Here is a 13,716-nt window from a genome sequence, read left to right as displayed (position 1 = left end):
GTTAGTCTGCTAAGAAGTCGAGTTCAAGCAGTTTAACTCGTTTTTCTAGCAAAATGAACTCACAACCGATGCAGCAGTTCAAGCAGTCAAACAACTAGTTGATGGTGCACGTTTTTGGAATAAAATTCTCTAGTTTATTGATCATCAGAACTAGTATATATATTACAGTAGAAACCCTAAACCTAGCACCAAAAAAGGAACAAACTTAACAGCTAACAATCCTCCTAACAATCAGGGAGGAAATCAAGGAACAAAACAGAAAAGAATAAACGGATAAGGAAAGAATAATAGACAGGAATAAACCAATAATTCTAACATTCCCCCTCAAGTTGGAGCATAAATGTCTATCATGCCCAACTTGCTTATACAACTCTCAAACACTGGTCTAAATAATCCCTTGGTGAGGATGTCAGCAGCTTGCTCGGATGATGGAACATATGGAGTACAAAACAGACCATTATCTATTTTTTGCTTTATGAAATGTCGATCCACTTCAATGTGTTTAGTCCGATCGTGCTGAACCGGATTATGAGCTATGCTAATCGCTGCCTTATTGTCACAATACAGTCTAATCGGAAGAGCAGCTTTAATTCTCAGGTCCTGTAACACTCGTTGAACCCAAATAGCCTCACATATCCCATTAGCCATTGACCTAAACTCAGCCTCAGCACTGCTACGCGCTACAACGTTCTGTTTCTTGCTTCTCCATGTGACTAGGTTCCCCCACAAGAAGGTACAGTAGCCCGAGGTTGATTTCCTGTCAGTAATGGACCCAGCCCAATCAGCATCTGTATAAACTTCCAACTTCTTGCTCTCACTCTTCTTGAAGCATAAGCCCTTTCCAGGACACCCCTTTAGGTACCATAGGATTCTGTTAACCGCTTCAAGATGGTCTCTAGAGGGAGCATGCATAAACTGACTCACTAGGCTCACAGCGAATGCTATGTTTGGTCGAGTGTGAGATAGATAAATCAATTTACCTACAAGTCTCTGATACTGGTGTACATCTGCGGCATTTTGAGTGGTTGTCTCCCCGAGTTTTTTATTTGCATCTATTGGGGTTTCAGCGGGTTTACAATCTCTCATACCTGTCTCTTCTAGTAAATCCATGATGTATTTGCGCTGAGAAACCGCAAGTCCCTTGCTCGACCGAGCAAACTCCATAGCCAGAAAATACCGAAGCCCACCTAGATCTTTGATCTCGAATTCCTTCGATAGTTTTTCTTTTAACAAGCGCATCTCCTCAATATCATCACCTGTGAGAATAATGTCATCCACATAGACAATCAAAACCGAGACTCTCGATTCTGAGAATTTTGTAAACATAGTGTGATCGGATTGCCCCTGCACATAGCCTTGTTTCAACACAAATTCGGTAAATCTTCCAAACCAGGCTCTAGGAGACTGTTTGAGGCCGTATAGAGCCTTTTTCAACCTACAAACTTTCTTACCACATGTACCTTCAAACCCAGGAGGAGGATCCATGAAGACTTCTTCCTCTAACATTCCATTTAGGAAAGCGTTTTTCACATCGAGTTGTTGAAGAGGCCAGTCCAAATTTACAGCAATGGACAGCAGCACCTGGACAGTATTCATCATCGCAACAGGTGCAAATGTCTCTGAATAATCGATGACGTATGTTTGTGTGAAGCCCTTTGCCACAAGGCGTGCCTTGTATCTTTCAAGTATCCCCTCTGCATTAAATTTCGGTGTAAATACCCATTTACACCCAACAGTAGACTTCCCCACAGGCAGCTCCTCAAGAACCCAAGTCTGATTTTTCTCAAGTGCACCAAATTCCTCGTGAACTGCTTTTTTCCACTCAGGACTCTCTAGAGCTTCTTGAATATTTCTTGGAATATGGACAGAGGAGACATTACCTGAGAACATTGAAAATTGTGGAGACAATCTAGAATAGGAGACAGAGTTAGATATAGGGTATTTGGCACATGATCTTCTTTCTTTTCGTAGGGCAATTGGGAGATCCAGAGGATTTGGGAACTTACCTTCAGAAGATGGCTCTGAGTTGGACTCATGGCCAAGTTGAGATATGATGTCTTTCCCTCCTTGATGTGGAACCCTTCTCTGGTAGACATGCTCATAGAATTTTCCTCTTTGGGTACTACCTGTATCAATTGGTGAGGATTGAGGAATACTCAGGCTAGTTGGACTAGATTCTTTGTTATGCGAAATTTTTGAGTGGTCCACATTTATGAGGTCAATGTTTCCCACAATTTTAGGACTTGCTGGTATTACAACCAAGTCCTCATGTAATCCAGGGATAGTGTCCTTATTTTTGGAAGTTAATTCAATAGAAATATCTCCTTGATTGTTAGAACCCGAATTAGGTGATAAAAAACCTAGACCACCATCATCATCTTCACTTATCTCCCCCTGAGGATGAGAACCAAAGAATGGTTTTTCTTCAAAAAAAGAAACGTCAAAAGATATATACAATTTTTTTGAAGTTGGATCAAAACATTTGTACCCTTTTTTAGTGGATCCGTAGCCAATAAACACACATTTTTTAGACCTGGGATCTAGTTTACTCATGTTTCGATCAAGATTTCTCACAAAAACAGTACATCCAAACGTTCGCAAAGGTAGAGAAGAGGAGAACACTTTCGAGTTTGGGAAGGTGTCTTTGAGAATATCCATCGGAGTTTTAAAATTGAGAACTTTAGACGGTAATCTATTAATTAAATAGACTGATGTAAGAACTGCTTCACTCCACAAGTATTTCGGGACGTGAGTAGAGAACATAAGCGCTCGGGTGATCTCTAATATGTGCCTATTTTTTCTCTCAGCCACACCATTCTGTTGTGGAGTATCAGGGCAGGAGCTTTGTTGGAGGATACCATGTTCCCTAAAATATTTGCTTAGAGTCTCTTTAAATATTCCCCTCCATTGTCATTTCTTATCATTTGAATATTTGCTTGAAATTGATTGACAATCATGTTGTGGAAGGTTTTAAAGATCGGTTCAACCTCAGATTTTGCTTTTAATAAAAAAACCCAACAAGCCCGTGAGTGATCATCTATGAAAGTGACAAACCATTTTTTGTCGAGAAGACCAGCAACTCTAGAAGGTCCCCAAACATCACTATGGATTAGTGAGAAGGGTCTACTAGGTTGATACATTTTTGGTTGATACACAGATCTATGATGTTTAGCTAGAGCACAAATTTCACACGTAAACAACGAAGGATTTTTATTCAGAAACAACTTGGGAAACAACTTTTGCATATAAAAGAAACTTGGGTGTCCTAGACGATAATGCCATAAATAGACTTCATTATTCAGATCAATAGAGGTAGTCTCCAAACCAGAAAATGCTTGGGAAACTTTACAAGATTCAATTTCCCCATCAAGGAAGTAGAGTCCACCATATTCCCTAGCATTGCCAATCATCTTCCCCGAGTCCACCTCCTGAAAAACACAATAAGAGTTTGAAAATTTAGCTTGACACTTAAGGTCTTGAGTTAGTTTGCTAATAGATATAAGGTTACAAGACAGTTTAGGAACATGGAGGACATCTGAAAGAGTAATAGTGAGCGAGAGTTTGATGTCTCCTATTCCAGCAATCGAGTTGAAAGACCCATCTGCAATCCTAACTCTTCTATTACCTGCACACGGTTTGTAAGAGGAGAAAAAGGAAGACGAACCAGTCATGTGATCGGTTGCACCTGAATCGATGACCCAGGTACATTTAGGTTTAGAACACATGAGGGAAACAGTGGTAGGTTTACCATTTTGTGCGACAGAACAGTTGGTGGAGGATGGAGTTGGATTTGAAGTTCGAAGTAACCTAACAAGTTGATCTATTTGGTCCTGAGTGAATGGAAGCTGTCCAGATTTGATTGAAGTTCCTTGAGAAATCTCAGTCACTATTTGTAGTGCTTTCTCAGATCGTTTCTTCCAATCTGGTGGCTTTCCGTGAAGTTTCCAGCAAGTTTCTCGGGTATGCCAGGCTTTCTGGCAGTGGTCACACCAGGGCTTCTTCTTCCTATCTGCATTCGGAGTTGTGTCCGGGTTTTGAGACACCAGGGCTGAATTATCACTCATGGAGCCAATGTTGTTTACGGCCTGGCTATGCATCATCTTCTTCCCGCTCTCTTCTTGGCGAATTTCAGAGAAGACTTCTCTGATAGACGGAAGTGATTTTCTTCCAAGTATTCGTCCTTTAACTTCATCAAGATTTTGATTCATTCCAGCCAAGAACATGTATACCCGATCATTCTCCTCTCTCTTCTTTTGTCTTGCGTAATCATCCTTGCTGTCCCAGACATCATCGTAGTGTTGATCCAGCTCCTGCCACAAGGCCGCCATCTCATTGTAGTAGATGGTTACCTCATGATCACCCTGTTTCAGGTTCCAGAGTTTTGCTTTCAACTCGAATATCTGGGATGAATTCTCGGAATCTGAGTATGTCTCTTTCATAGAGTCCCACACGTCTTTCGCAGTCTTCATAAACATATGTGGTCTGGCGATGGAGGGGTCCATGGAGTTGAGAAGCCACGCCATCACAAGAGAGTTTTTTGATCTCCATGTCTTGTATGTTGACTCTGTCTCATCAGGTTTCGCTGCCTCTCCAGTCAGGTACCCCACTTTCCCACGTCCATCAATTGCAAGTTTTACGGACTGTGACCACTCCAAGAAATTCTGCCCATTTAGACGGTGAACAGTAATTTGAATCGAGGTGGATGTCATGTTGTGCACCGAGGATGAAGGGGAATTTCCAGAGGTTACCTCTGATTCAGAGGTTAGCCCAATCGAGCCAAAAATTATTCCTTGGTTGGCAGTCATGAAAGGTTCGAGCCGTGGCTCTGATACCATGCACATTTTTGGAATAAAATTCTCTAGTTTATTGATCATCAGAACTAGTATATATATTACAGTAGAAACCCTAAACCTAGCACCAAAAAAGGAACAAACTTAACAGCTAACAATCCTCCTAACAATCAGGGAGGAAATCAAGGAACAAAACAGAAAAGAATAAACGGATAAGGAAAGAATAATAGACATGAATAAACCAATAATTCAAACAGATGGTATATCCAGTTCTGTCGCACAAACCAACTGATATCTGATGTTGTTTAAAATATGCTACCGTTGTAGTAATCTTTCTTGTTCAACTGATGTATGCACTCAGATGTAAATACAAGGAAATTTATTTAAATAAATATCATATTTTGTAATAGCCAAGTTTGGTGATCGGTATGGTTTAGGATTTCTTATGTTTATTGACTATTTGGGTAAGTTTAAGTATAGTTTTGATGTTAAGGATGGCGATTTATGATTTATAGTATTGTTGATGATAGATGTTGTGTGGTTTGATAGTAGCGTCATTACGATTAAATTCATGATAATTCGTATGTTGAGCCAATTGGTATGAGGCTAATTGGAGTGGCTAGATAAGACATGTAGGTGTAACTTTCATGTTTCGAGTTTTGTTCAAATCATTAGGAAAGACGAGCCAAAAGCGTCCCGAAGTTTTTCGTGTGTATCGTCGTTCCTCCAGTGACACATGTTGGGAGATTGAGCATAAATTTTTATCAGACTTCAAATGACATGAGGCCAATTGGAGAAACAAGCCAAGACATAGAGCTACAACTTTGTAGTTTACCATTTTTCCAAATTATGACGGGAAGAGGCGTTTCGGAGGCGATCTTTGAGGAGGCTGTGCGCAGAGCGGCGCCCGAGCGCCACTGGTTCTGAAATTTTGTGTTTCGGGCAGAAACGTCCGCGCTAGGGCGGTAATGTATGACCGCCCGAGCGCCCAGTACAGTACAAAAGCATGTTTTGGGTGGATTTAGGCATAAAAACCGATTGAAACTCTCATTTCTATCATTTCCCTTCTCTTCTTTTCTCTCCTCCAACAATTCCAAGTAGGGTTCTTCATTTTCTTTTTATCATTTCTTTCAATCAAGCAATTAATCTTCAATTCGGAGTTAGAACAAGGTTATTTTGGGTTCAAGAAGCTAAGGTAAGCTTGTGGCTTCTGTTATTTCTTGTTTTTTGGTGTTGGGGGTTATATGGGATTATTGATTGTGTTGGTTTTATGGGTTTTATGGTAGGGGTTTGTGATTATCGAGATGTTGATGAATCAATACATGGTTTATTGTTGTAGGAATTGTACCAAGAGAATAAAATCAAGTGATCCAAGTGTTGTAAGTGGAATTCATTTCCTTGTGCTCACATGATAATATATGTATTGTGTTACAATGTTTTAACATGTTATTCCCTTTCATTTGATTCATATTATGTATAGATATACCTTGTTGTATATTAGAGGCAATTGAATGTCTCAATTGTGTAAAAGGAAATACAAGAGATAGAGTATGAAAAGTGTTTGTTAAAATACCCAAGAGAGAGTTCAAATGTTTTATGGATTGATAGATACATAGTCAGAGATTGCATGCAATTAGTTGATCAACGACCATAGGCTTATATCCCTCAGAGTTATCGATTTATATCGATGGGATATAGGTACAGAGACAGAGATACTATATAGATATCAATCCAACAGAGAAAAGAGTAATACCATCTTATTGTTATATTCTGCTATGTTATTCATGTTTCAAGAGTTGATGGTATTTAATGATTTCAAAGCCATGTTTTACAGAGTATGATATATGTATCCATTGCTATGTAAGAGTTCCACTTGCTGAGTTTTATACTCATTTCAGTTATTTCATGTGATGCAGATAAGAGCGACGTATCAGGACATTGATTGGAGCCGGGGTCATATGCATAAGAGAGGGAAGGAAGAAGAGTATTTTGCTAGCATTTTGGACATGATCATACAAATGATATTTTGTATTTTGGTTATATCATTTCATTGATCATGTATGTACTTTTGATTATACATTGACATGTATTTTAAATCCTTCTTTCTTTTTAGAAAATTTTAAATTCATTCCGCTGCTATTTTATTAAAATCGATCAAAGGTGTTACATTTAGTGGTATCAGAGCACCGTTCTTCGGATCAATGCATATGACTTCGTCTACTTTCAACAGTCCGGGTATGTCTTCTTCTATATCTATTCATTGTCATCTATTGATATGTATGGAGTTATGCCTCCTAAGAGAAAGGCTGCAGAGGGTGAGGATAGTTTTTCCTCTAGAGTTGTCGATGAGTTCGGCAAGTTGTTGAAAGGGCAAGCTAAGGTCCATAGTGAGCAGATCCAACAGTTGCTCCGTCTGCAAGGAGCAGGCCAAGGGAGAGGCCAAGGTAGAGTTCCAGTAGTTCAACCAGTTGGAACCGATGGGATCTTTACTGCTTTCAAGAGAATGGATCCGCCGGAATTTGCAGGAAGCACTGATCCGTTGATGGCTGTAGAATGGGTCAAGGCACTTGAGGCTATTTTTGATCATCTAAACTATGGGGACAAAGACAGAATCAGCTGTGCAGTGTTCATGTTAGTCAAGGCAGCACGCATTTGGTGGAATGCTACCAAGGTTAGTGTGGATATTTCGACATTGAAGTGGCAAGAGTTCACTGATCTTTTCTATGACAAGTACTTCCCAGACGCACTTCGAGCTAGGAAGGTGACAGAGTTCTTGGAGCTTCGACAGGGAGGTTTGAATGTCGATGAGTATATTCTGAAGTTCGAGGAGGGCTGTCTGTTTGCCCCGTATATTGGTTCCAACGACAAGGATAAAGGTTCTCATTTCATTAGAGGCCTTCGAGCAGAGATCCGGAGAGACATTAATATGTCGAAGGCAGTGACATTCAAAGAGATTGTGCCTAAGGCTTTGTTGGCCGAGCAAGATGAGAAAGACATTGCCAGAGAGAGACAAGCGAGGCAGCAGGCCATTGCGCAGAGAGGCCAGGGTTCAAGTCAAAGAGGAAAGGATCGTTTCAAGGGGAAAGGCAAGATAGAGCCGAGTCCTAAATCACCGACGGTTCCATTTGATACCGAGAAGCCTTTGTGTCCCAAGTGCAGTAGACATCATCGGGGAGAGTGCAGATTTGGTACTCATACTTGCTATCGATGTGGCACTGTAGGCCATATTGCCAAAGACTGTCCAAGAGGAGCGAGTAAAGAGAAGGTGCAGGGACGCATCTTCACCATGACTAAGGAAGGTATAAACCATGATTCTTCTGTGATCTCTAGCACTATTTTAATTTCAGGCAGAGTAGCTACGACATTGATTGATACAGGTGCTACTCATTCTTTTATGTCTGAACTATTTTTGAGATCTTTGGGTATAGTTCCTTCTGTTCTTCCCCTCCAGTTTAATGTTGTATTGCCTTCGGGGGATGTGTTGTACCCGACATCTATTGTGTATGCGTGCTCTGTTCAAATTGATGAGTGAGTGGTTTATGCCGATTTGATTGTTATTCCAATGGTTGCATTTGATATTATACTTGGCATGGATTGGCTATCAACCTATCGTGCAGTGATTGATTGCGTTGCTAAGACGGTGAAGTTTGCAGATGATGGCAATAGGGAAGGTATGCTCGCCAGTGCAGGTACTTCACTGGTCCTTCCTTTTATTTCGTGACTTGAGGCTAAGAAGTTGTTGTTTAGAGGTTGTGATGGGTTTTTGGCTTCGATTGTGGATGTGGATAGAATTGTGAAATTGAATATTGATGATATTGATGTTGTGAGAGAGTTCCCTGATGTATTTGAGGATGATGTTCCGGGTTTACCGCCGGACAGAGATGTAGAGTTTGTGATGGATCTAGTTACTGGTACGGTTCCTATTTCTAAGGCTCCGTATAGAATGGCCCCAACAGAGATGAAAGAGTTGAAGACGCAGTTGCAGGATTTTTTTGATAAAGGTTTCATTCGGCCGAGTTCTTCGCCTTGGGGAGCTCCGGTTCTATTTGTCAAGAAGAAAGATGGGTCTTTGCGGCTGTGTATTGATTACAGAGAGATCAACAAAGTGACTATCAAGAATAAATATCCGTTGCCACGGATAGATGATCTTTTTGACCAACTACATGGGGCTACAGTGTTTTCGAAGATTGATCTGCGATCTGGCTATTATCAGTTGAAGGTTAGGGAGTCTGATATCCCTAAGACGGCGTTCCGGACCAGGTATGGTCATTATGAATTTCTTGTGATGTCTTTTGGTCTGACTAATGCTCCTTCAGTCTTCATGGATCTGATGAACCGAGTGTTCAAGCCGTATTTGGATAGCTTTATCATTGTTTTCATCGATGACATATTGATTTATTCCAAGACCAGAGAGCTTCATTCAGAGCACCTCAGAGTTGTTCTTCAGTTGTTGAGAGAGAAGCGGTTGTATGCTAAGTTGAAGAAATGTGAGTTCTGGTTGGAGCATATTTCTTTCTTAGGCCATGTTGTCTCGAAGAATGGTATAGCGGTTGATCCAGTGAAAATCGAGGCGATTCAGAAATGGCCTATCCCTACCACTGTATCAGAGGTACGCAGTTTTCTTTGTTTGGCGGGTTATTATCGTCATTTTATTTCAGATTTCTCCAAGATTGCCCTGCCGTTAACCAATGTGACGAGGAAGACTGTGAAATTTGAGTGGTCCAATGATTGCCAAAGTGGATTTCAAGAGTTGAAAGATAGATTGACGACAGCTCCGGTACTTGCATTGCCCAGTGGTTCAGAGGACTTTGTTGTTTATACTGACGCGTCGAAGAAAGGTCTTGGTGCAGTGCTGATGCAACCTGGAAAGGTTATAGCCTATGCTTCTCGCCAGTTGAAGGACTACGAGAAGAATTATCCTACGCATGATTTGGAGCTGGCAGCTGTGGTTTTCGCCCTGAAAATCTGGAGACATTACTTATATGGCGAAAAGTGTGAAATTTTCACGGACCACAAGAGTTTGAAGTATTTGTTTTCTCAGAAAGAACTCAATATGCGACAGAGGCGGTGGTTAGAGCTTGTCAAACACTATGATGTGACTATTAGTTACCACCCAGGAAAGGCAAATGTTGTAGCAGATGCATTGAGCCGTAAGTCGAGTTCTTCTTTGAGTTCTTTGATTCAGAAGCCATTGTTGTTGGACTTGCAGCGAGAAGAGATAGCTTTGGTGGTTCCGGGGACCATTGCTCGCTTTTCAGCGTTGGTCATTCGGGCTACATTGACGGACAGGATCTGTAGAGAGCAGGTCAATGATTTACAGTTGACAGAGTTGAGAGCCAGAGCAGAGGAGAGAGGTAATTCAGAGTTTGGATTGAATGGAGATGGATTGGTGACTTTCAGAGGCCGTATTTGTGTTCCTACTGGTGACGATATTCGTCGAGACGTCTTGACAGAGGCACATACGGCGCCATACTCGATACATCCAGGTAGCACCAAGATGTATCAGGATCTTCGAAGACTCTATTGGTGGCCAGGTATGAAGAAAGATATTGCCATGTTTATTTCTCAGTGCCTAACTTGTCAGCAGGTGAAGATCGAACATCAGAGACCTGCTGGGACATTGCTGTCATTACCGATTCCTCAATGGAAATGGGAGCATATTACGATGGACTTCGTGACTGGTCTTCCAAGGACGCAGAAAGGTTTTAACTCTATTTGGGTTATTGTTGATCGGTTGACCAAGTCAGCGCATTTTCTTCCAGTCAAGGCGACGTATTCCATAAACCAGTATGCCGAAGAGTACATAGCAGAGATTGTTAGACTTCATGGTGTTCCTGTGTCGATCGTGTCTGATCGTGACCCTAGATTTACATCAGAGTTTTGGAAGAGTTTGCACAGAGCTATGGGTTCATGGTTAGCATTCAGTACAGCATATCACCCCCAGAGCGACGATCAATCAGATAGAGTTATTCAGATTCTAGGGGATATGCTCAGAGCTTGTACTATTGATTATCCTGGTAGCTGGGATTCCAAATTACCTCTTGTTGAGTTCACGTACAATAATAGCTACCAAGCGACGATTGGCATGGCACCGTATGAAGCACTTTATGGCAAAAAGTGTTGATCGCCCTTGTATTGGGACGAGATTGGTGAGAGGAAGATGTTGGGTCCAGAGTTGGTCCAACAGACAGCTGATGTTGTTGCTGTTATTCGAGAGAGGATGAAGACAGCACAGTCGAGACAGAAGAGTTATGTTGATGTGCGTCGTAGGCCGTTGCAGTTTGAGGTTGGCGACCATGTGTTCTTGAAGATAGCACCTCTCAAAGGTGTGATGCGATTTGGCAAGAAGGGAAAGTTGAGTCCGAGATTTATTGGCCCATTTGAGATCTTGGATAGAGTTGGTGATCGAGCTTACAGGTTAGCCCTACCGCCAGATCTTGACAGAGTTCATAATGTTTTTCATGTTTCAATGCTCAGGAAGTATATTGCGAATCCTTCCCATGGATTTGACGCCGAATTTAACGTACCAAGAGATTCCAGTTCAGATTCTGGATCGCAAAGTTAAAGTATTGAGAAACAAAGAGATCGGCATTGTTAAAGTCCTTTGGAGGAATAATTTGAATGAAGAAGCCACGTGGGAACCAGAGGATGAGATGAAAGAGAAGTATCCTGAGTTGTTTGCGCAGTGATGTCAATTTCGGGGACGAAATTCCTCTAAGGAGGGGAGATTGTAATAGCCAAGCTTGGTGATCAGTATGGTTTAGGATTTCTTATGTTTATTGACTATTTGGGTAAGTTTAAGTATAGTTTTGATGTTAAGGATGGCGATTTATGATTTATAGTATTGTTGATGATAGATGTTGTGTAGTTTGATTGTAGCGTCATTACGATTAAATTCATGATAATTCGTATGTTGAGCCAATTGGTATGAGGCCAATTGGAGTGGCTAGATAAGACATGGAGGTGTAACTTTCATGTTTCGAGTTTTGTTCAAATCATTAGGGAAGACGAGCCAAAAGCGCCCCGAAGTTTGTCATATGTATCGTCGTTCCTCCAGTGACACATGTTGGGAGATTGAGCATAACTTTTTACTCAGACCTTCAAATGACATGAGGCCAATTGGATAAGCAAGCCAAGACATAGAGCTACAACTTTGTAGTTTACCATTTTTCCAAATTATGATGGGAAGAGGCGTTTCGGAGGTGATCTTTGAGGAGGCTGTGCGCAGAGCGGCGCCCGAGCGGTAAGAAACTACCGCCCGAGCGCCACTGGTTCTGAAATTTTGTGTTTCGGGCAGAAACGTCCGCGCTAGGGCGGTAATGTATGACTGCCCGAGTGCCCAGTACAGTACAAAAGCGTGTTTTGGGTGGATTTAGGCATAAAAACCGATTGAAACTCTCATTTCTATCATTTCCCTTCTCTTCTTTTCTCTCCTCCAACGATTCCAAGTAGGGTTCTTCATTTTCTTTTTATCCTTTCTTTCAATCAAGCAATTAATCTTCAATCCGGAGTTAGAACAAGGTTATTTTGGGTTCAAGAAGCTAAGGTAAGCTTGTGGCTTTGGTTATTTCTTGGTTTTTGGTGTTGGGGGTTATATGGGATTATTGATTGTGTTGGTTTTATGGGTTTTATGATAGGGGTTTGTGATTATTGAGATGTTGATGATTCAATACATGGTTTATTGTTGTAGGAATTGTACCAAGAGAATAAAATCAAGTGACCCAAGTGTTGTAAGTGGAATTCATTTCCTTGTGCTCACATGATAATATATGTATTGTGTTACAATGTTTTAACATGTTATTCCCTTCCATTTGATTCATATTATGTATGGATATACCTTGTTGTATATTAGAGGCAATTGAATGTCTCAATTGTGTAAAAGGGAATACAAGAGATAGAGTATGCAAAGTGTTTGTTAAAATTCCCAAGACAGAGTTCAAATGTTTTATGGATTGATAGATACATAGTCAGATATTGCATGCAATTAGTTGATCAACGACCATAAGCTTATATCCCTCAGAGTTATCGATTTATGTCGATGGGATATAGGTACAGAGACAGAGATACTATATAGATATCAATCCAACAGAGAAAAGAGTAATACCATCTTATTGTTATATTCTGCTATGTTATTCATGTTTCAAGAGTTGATGGTATTTACTGATTTCAAAGCCATGTTTTACAGAGTATGATATATGTATCCATTGCTATGTAAGAGTTCCACTTGCTGAGTTTTATACTCATTTCAGTTATTTCATGTGATGCAGATAAGAGCGACGTATCAGGACGTTGATTGGAGCCGGGGTTCATATGCATAAGAGAGGGAAGGAAGAAGAGTATTTTGCTAGCATTTTGGACATGATCATACAAATGATATTTTGTATTTTGGTTATATCATTTCATTGATCATGTATGTACTTTTGATTATACATTGACATGTATTTTAAATCCTTCTTTCTTTTTAGAAAATTTTAAATTCATTCCGCTGATATTTTATTAAAATCGGTCAGAGGTTATTATGACTGAATGGATATTTCCAAATTTCTTTTTTACATTGCTTGAATGATTATAATATCTGAATAAATGACTATATAAATATCTTTCAGATTCGGGTTTTTATTCAGTTTCTGAGGGAGAGCTTCTTGTTTTTTCTCTCAATCGAAAAGTATTATCAATCAATTTTAAAACTGAGTTAAGTAAAATTTCTTCCTTTTCATCAACTGAAAAGTAGTTTCTTAATTCTGTCCATCTCTTTTAAAAGGTTTTAACTCAGTTTTGGAGATGAAGTTTTTGGTCATTTTAATTTCATTAAATTCATTTATAAAGGGGGAGCCTTTAATGATATTTAAACTTGCTAACCCTTTAACTGAATATATTGCGCTTAACTTCTCAGGTTTTGTAATCATCAAAAAGGGGGAGATTGTTG

The sequence above is a fragment of the Primulina tabacum genome, chromosome 17 (assembly GCF_025594145.1).
Source record: "Primulina tabacum isolate GXHZ01 chromosome 17, ASM2559414v2, whole genome shotgun sequence".
NCBI lineage: Eukaryota > Viridiplantae > Streptophyta > Magnoliopsida > Lamiales > Gesneriaceae > Primulina > Primulina tabacum.
The sequence above is the reverse complement of the archived record's forward strand: the minus strand, read 5'-3'. Positions refer to the sequence as shown.